Genomic DNA, 7,429 nt, shown 5'->3' with positions numbered 1-7,429 from the left:
TTTACTTCTGGTGATCAGAACTAAATTATAAAGGGCTGTGTAGTCCTCCAATTATTAGGGGAATGGTGGGGCTTTATTTTTTAGATGATCTTTGCCTTCTCCTTCTTGGCCTACTTACACATAGGTCTTGATAAGGGTTTTCTCTGTGGACTGGTTCCACTAAATGAATTCCTGTAGTGTTAGGACTGAATTATTTACATATTCGGTATGCAGTTTAGCCTATTGTGAGATGTATGCTCGCACAGAGCAGTATCAACAAACACCAAGGCCAAAGCCTGAGCCCTGTTGAATAGCTGTGTCCTGGTGGAATTGTCATTTGCTTATGTGAGATGAAACAGGTCAAGCCTCATAATCTTTGTCTGAGAATAGCAGCCTGTGAGGACCATAAAACTATTCATGAGATGCAGCATAAAAACATTCAGGGACTGAGACGCTATACTTTTTATTCTTCTGTCCTTAGGTGACACATGGTCAGATGAGCCCTGTTGAATTGGATCCATCTTCTCAAATTGGCACTGTTAGTCTTTTCTTTATCTGATCCCCCATTGGAGATATAATCTGAGAACTACAGTACTTGAGGAGATGACACAGCTCCTTTGTTACAGTAATTAATGTAATAAATTAAGGGAGAGCCCCAAAGGAAAGTTGATTGTTTCTTGTTAGAGCCCTAGGTAGAAATTCAGTTGATCAGTGAGCTCCCATGAAGTGTGGCAGGTGAGGAGGGAGATGCCTGTTCTTCCAGCTGGGTAAGCTCAAGAGTCACTGAGGATGGTCTACGTGTTGTATTAGCCTCACCTGAGGCTGGCTAAGCATGAAGTTATTTCAGAGTAGCATCTGGAATTCAGGGAAGATAGTATAATATGGTTTTCTTCTAGCAGCATTTTTGTATCCCATTGGTTTATTAACCCTTCCCTGGGGCATCAAACCCTTGAATCTCACACTATTGAGATTCGAAGTCCTGTCTTATCAGTGGGATCAGCAACCTAGTGGATTGGTGATAAAAGAGATCATCCAGATGTTAAAACTGAGCTTTGAGATGGGTACCGTGGCCCAGAGGGATTTTTGAAGGAAGATAGAGTGAGTCTGTCTGTTACTATAGTGTAGGGTTTTGAACCACACCTGAAGGTAGGAGTATCCTAAAAAGAAACTTTGGACTTCTGAGTTCATGGAAGAAAAAAGGATTGCTATTTACTTTCATATAACTTAGAGATCAGTGCTACCTATAATTTAATTTGTAAAATGCTTGATAATTGGTACAAGGTATAATTGTGAAACAGTCCTCTTTAAGTTCAAACACTAGAACAATGTAAGAATATGTGGGTGGGGGCACCTGGATGGCTCAGTCAGTTGAGCATTTGACTCGAGTTCAGTTCAGTTCATGATCTTGCAGTTCGTGGGNCCGTCTCAGTCTCTCTCAAAATAAACTTAAACAAATTCTTCTAAAAAAAAGAATATGTGGGTCATTTTATATTTTTGAGTTGTCTTATATTTTTCAAATTTGTATGCTCGTAATATGCTTAGAACCATGATGGATGCTCCTTCCATTTTGTAAATGAAAAAATTAATATTTAATGAAGCAGCTTGGCTAGGAACATTGGAAATTTGAGTCCAGAAATCGCATCTTTTTTTTTTTTTAAGTTTATTTATTTTTTAGTTATCTCTACACCCAACCTGGGGCTCTAACTCACAATCTGGAGATCAAAAGTCATATGCTCTTCTGACTTAATCAGGTGCCCCAGAAATCATATCTTGATTCTAAGTTCAGAGCTCTTTTTTCTACATCATGCTATCTTCTTAAAATTGAGTATAGCGTTTTATTTTTTCCTTTGTCCATACAGCTTTTGGAGGGAACTACCTAGTCAGATAGATCACCCTCACATTTAAATGTGTATGACCTCCGTGGTCCCAAGCAGATTATATACACTCATATACAACTGTCACTCAGGCCAAAGCCTATAAGAAGATTGATCTAAAACTCATAAGAAGAGGGGAGGACAGATAAATTTACAGTGGCACATCATTGGACGATTTGCTACTTAGACCAGATTATCTGTGGGTAGTTGGCAGTTAAAGAGATGCTGTCTTTGTATAGTCCTTTAGGGTGGATACAGAGCTCTCTGTGGGTGGAAAGAGAAGTATTGTCCTTATTATGTTTGAACAACTTTAGGGTCACTTGCTGCTTATGTCCTCGGGGCAGGGACAGAGACCTCAACATGAAGACTCTCATTCTTAGGCATCTTGAGAGGCCTTGTTCATTCCTGAGGTAGGAGAGTCATGTGATCTATGGCATGTACCTTTAAAAAGTAATTAACAGGGACGCCTGGATGGCTTAGTCAGTTGAGTGTCCAACTTCAGCTCAGGCCATGATCTCCCTGTTCGTGGGTTTGAGCCCCATATCGGGCTTTGCAGTGACAGCACAGAGCCTGCTTTGATTCTCTGTCTTACTCCCCTTGTCTTGTGCGTTCTCTCTCTCTTTCAAAAATAAAAAGTAATTAATGACCCAAAATATGTGATTACAAACCAGTCTGTGGGCTGGGAGTCTGAGAGATGGAATTGGGTTCCAGAGAGGAAACTGGGATTTGAATTTCTGTTGTTATAGGTACAGGATATGGGGAGTGGTTGTCCTGTCAATCTTGGTCCCTTAGCTATATTCACACATAGAGGAGTTGTTGGCTATCATGTGCAGAAACAAAGAGTAAATGACACTGACAAGTAATTCCAGAGTCTGGTGAATTGTGGTCCTAAATTAGGAAGTGGAATACAATTAGGCAGAAGGAGAGGAGAGAGAGGAAAATATGTGCAGAAGCTCTTGCAAGTTGAAAGTACCTTGTGGTCTCTTTAAGGTATTGGTTCTCCTGATTCTGCACTTTCTCTGCCATGGAAGGAAGAGGTCAGTGCTTTTCATTTCCAGCAAGCATGTTAGTTGCCCTACCTCCTGGGGTTAAACATCTCTGCAATGACCTGTCAGAGAATTGATTATTAGCAGTCTAAAGCCAGGGATGCTGTAGGGAGCAGATGGGAAGTGGTTTGGCTGTTGCAGCCAGGCTGATTAAAGAACCCTTGGCAATTTTACAGTGTATCTTTGGAAATGTACCACCAAAGTTACTGTGAAGCCTGTTGGGTTTGGAAAAGTGGATTTTCTGAAAAGTCACCTGGGTAAAAGTAGTACTTATGAAAATTCTTAACACCTTCAAAAATAGCACAGTGGCTCGCTAAAGAACATTGGAACTACTAAAATCAGTTCTCAGGATGTATTTTGTTTGCATCCTGGTCATTCAGAAATTCTGGGTAATTTTCTGGTAGGGAAAGCACTTTTTGATTGCTGTATTAATAGAACTGTAGATTTGAAAAAGGCTCTGGGCATGTCCAGATTATCTTCTACTACACATAGAGGAATTCTTTATGTAATTTGTTTGACAGATGATTATGCCTTTTCTGTTCAGTACTTTCAGCGATAAAGGTATGGCTTCATTAAGCATTGTGGGCCAGTGTTGGAAATCTCAGGTTATTGAATTTCTTCCTTAGTTAAACATCTGTCATTCTGTAACTTCTACTTACTGGTCCTGTTTCTACTATCAGCATCAGAGGATAAGCTTCTCTCTTCCACATTGCAACCATTGTATGTTTGAAGCTTACCAACTTGTCTCCCTCTAGTTTTCTCCTTTCTAGACTAAGAAATACCAATTTCTAAGACCTTTGCTCTTACAAAAAATGGTTTCTTAGTCTTTCAGTATACTCTTCTGGACACGCTTCTATTTAATGAATATCACTTAAGATGTAGAACGTGTAAATGAGCACAGACCACCGGATGGTCAAATTTTCATCTCCAGCTCCTTTTTGAGAAGTACATTAAAAAAAAAAAAAAAGTAATTGCAATATATCTTGCTTACTAGAAAAAACAAAGCAGTTTGCCAGGACATGGAATTGGGGCAAGAGGAATTTGAAGAAATGTCTTTCCTTATTAGTGTTAAGGCTGAAATTTAGATTCTGCATTATTATAGGCACTGATTTTACCTCAGATATTTTTCAGGAATAATTTTAGTATCTTTAATATCAAGCTAACTCTTCAGATTACAAAATTCAATTGGTAATTATATTTCCAGGAATTATTCACATTTATGCAACTGAACTGACTTTAGGGCTTCAGATGGTTTTTTTTTAACAAGATAGATACATATGTACATGTGTTCTAACGTAACTGAAAATCTATTAAATTTATTTTTTTTAAGATTTTTTTTTTTAATGTTTTATTTCTAGGAGAGAGAGAGAGACAGCGTGAGCAGGGGAGGGTCAGAGAGAGAGGGAGTCACAGACTGAAACAGGCTCCAGGCTCTGAGCTGGCAGCTAGCACAGAGCCCGACGCAGGGCTCGAACCCACGAACCGCGAGATCATGACCCAAGCGAAAGTTGCTTAACCGACTAAGCCACCCAGGCGCCCCTGAAAATCTATTAAATTTATACATGACACACAACCTGACTCTGTGTAAGACATGACCAACCCCTTTTTTCTTCAAAATTGTGTGGATTTTTCATTCTTTTATAACATTTAATATTGCAGAGTAGTCTGAGTTTGGCCCAATTTTTGTCCTTTATAATTGGAGAATTTGGCCAGAATGTGTGCAAGTCTGGTATTTAAATTGATTTTGCTCCTGTGGGGCCTGGGTGGCTCAGTTGGTTGAGCGTCCAGCTTTGGCTCAGGTCATGATCTCACAGTCCTTAGGTTCAAGCCCCCTGTTGGGCTCTGTGCTGACAGTTCAGAGCCTGGAGTCTGCTTCAGATTCTGTGTTTCCCTCTCTCTGTGCCTCTCCCCGACTCGCTCTCTGTCTCATCTCTCAAAAAAATAAAGACATAAAAAAATGTTAAAGAAAAAAAAAGATGGACTTTAAAAAAAATACATTGATTTTGCTGAGAAAGTAGTAGACCTTTTCAGTCTGCATGCAGGATATTTTTCAGCTCAAGACAGTATTCATTTATTATGTCTTAATGGGTTGCTTTCCTCCCATTTGTTCTAATCTCCTCAGTTTTCAGTATTATTAAATGGTATATCTCTCAATTTTTCTCATTTTCTTTTTGCTGCCTTTTCCTATGTGTTCTAGAGAAATATCTCAGGTTTTCTTTCTCTTTCTTTCTTTCTTTTTTTTTTTTTGAGGGACCTCAGGTTTTCTTGTAGTTTACTGAATCGTTTCCCAGTTTCAGTTTTGTGCTTTTTTGATTTCTGTATGAATTTTAAAAGAAGTGCATTTTTTGGTTTTTGCATCTTTTTAAAAAATGTCATCCTTTTTTCTAAGTTCATATCCTTTTATTTCTTCCTGTTTTCTTCTTAATGCTGTCTCTTCTTTACTGACATACTTCATTTATCCTGCTCTATATGATAGCTCAGCCAGTAAAGTGAGAACTGTCATAAGCTCTCTGAGCACTATCATTTTTATGTACTTTATAGTCTTTTCCCTAGAGTCTCTCTTTCATCACAATCCTGTTTTCTAGAAGAAAGTTGTGTGTGTGTTTTTTAAGGAAAGTCTTTTGAAAGTTTTGTTTTTTCAAGGTTAAACAAACATGGGGTTGTTTTAATGGTTAAATTACAGATTGATGATAGTAGAGCTCTGGAGGAAAGTGGGTAAGCCTTAAGTAAATGGAATGTGTTATGCTCTAAGCCTAGCCACAATTGCAAAGATTGCAGATGTATAAATTACGATGCTGGAAAGAACTATGCGTTAATAATCCACTATAGTGCAGATTCAGTTGGCATTTCCTTTTCTAGAAATCCTTGCTGCCCCTCATAATAGAATTATTTTCAGTACCATGTTCCACTCCCTTATTCACTTATTCATTCACTGCTGTACTCCCAGTACCTAGTTTAGAGCCTAGCGCAGAGTAGGTGATAACTACAAGATTTTTTGAATAAATGAACAAAGATGTGCTACACTAGTATTTATTGGAGGCCAAGATTTCTTAGATAGTATTGAGAATTCCAAACATTCTAACAAAAATTTCTTTGGAATTCTGGTCATTTTCAGAGATACCATGTTTCTGATTCTTCAGGGATTATGTTTCCTTTACCTTGTGGGTGTCATGTTTTCATAGTTCCTACATCATACCCTCCCTCCCCCGTGCGCTCCCCCCCATTTTGCTCTTTCTTTTATGAAGTAAGATCTGTGTAGACTTGATGCCAGCAACGGTTGTTCCTGTTGGTACTAAGCTCTCTCTCCACTTGGGTAAAGGATGTATTTTCTTCTCAGATCTGCAGCTATATGACAGATTAATGTGCACACCTTTCTCTTTTAAACCCAAGTTACTAGGAAGCATTTACTTGGTACAGCTCTGCTTTCCTGCGATGACGTCTACTCTTGTAACTGCATCCTGGTTCTTTGATACTGTCTTGAGAGAGTAGGTGAAAAAGAACAATTTGTCTTGTTTTTGTCCTATCTGTAGCATTTACCTGTTGGAAATCCACATTGTAGGATTCATTGTGTCACCACTGGTTTGCTCTTTGTTATCTTAGGAGCGTTCTTTTCTAAATGGATGTAGAGAGATACCCATTGGATTTTTATTTTATTTTATTTTTTTTACAAATAGTTTATTGTCAAATTAGTTTCCACATAACACTCAGTGCTCATCCCCACAAGTGCCCTCCTCCATGCCCATCCCTCCTCCCCCCTACATCCATCAGTCCTCAGTTTTTGTCAGCATTCAAGAGTCTCTCATGGTTTGCCTCTCTCCCTTTCCCCCACCATTTCCCCCCTTCTTCTCCCCCTTGTTCCTCCGTCAAGTTCCTCCTAATCCTCCTATACGTGCAAACATATGATATTTGTCCTTCTCTGCCTGACTTATTTCGCTCAGCATAACACCCTCAAGGTCCATCCATGTTGCTACACATGGCCAGATTTCATTGTTTCTCATTGCCATGTAGTAGTCCATGGTATAGATAAACCACATCTTCTTGATCCATTCATCTGTTGATGGACACTTAGGCTCTTTCCATGTTTTAGCTATTGTGGAGAGTGCTGCTATGAACATTGGGGTACATGTGCTCCTATGCCTCAGCATTTCTGTATCCCTTGGGTAAATTCCTAGCAGTGCTATTGCTGGGTCATAGGGGAGTTCTATTGTTAGTTTCCTGAGGAACCTCCACACTGTTTTCCAGAGGGGCTGTACCAGTTTACATTCCCACCAACAGTGTAGGAGGGTGCCCGTTTCTCCACATCCTCGCCAGCATCTAGAGTTCTCTGATTTGCTCATTTTAGCCACTCTGACTGGCGTGAGGTGAGATACCCATTGGATTTTGATTTGCCTTCAAGAACAGAACTCTTTTGCTTTGTCATAAAGTAATACCTGGATGCTATCTGTTGGCTTCTAGGTTTTCTAGATGGTACACTTTCCAGGTCTCATGAGTCAGGAGAGTGGAGAGTTATAAATTGACTTCTCTTACTCC

The sequence above is a fragment of the Crocuta crocuta genome, unplaced genomic scaffold (assembly GCF_008692635.1).
Source record: "Crocuta crocuta isolate KB4526 unplaced genomic scaffold, BGI_CrCroc_1.0 scaffold130, whole genome shotgun sequence".
Taxonomy (NCBI): domain Eukaryota; kingdom Metazoa; phylum Chordata; class Mammalia; order Carnivora; family Hyaenidae; genus Crocuta; species Crocuta crocuta.
This window is presented reverse-complemented; position numbering follows the sequence as displayed.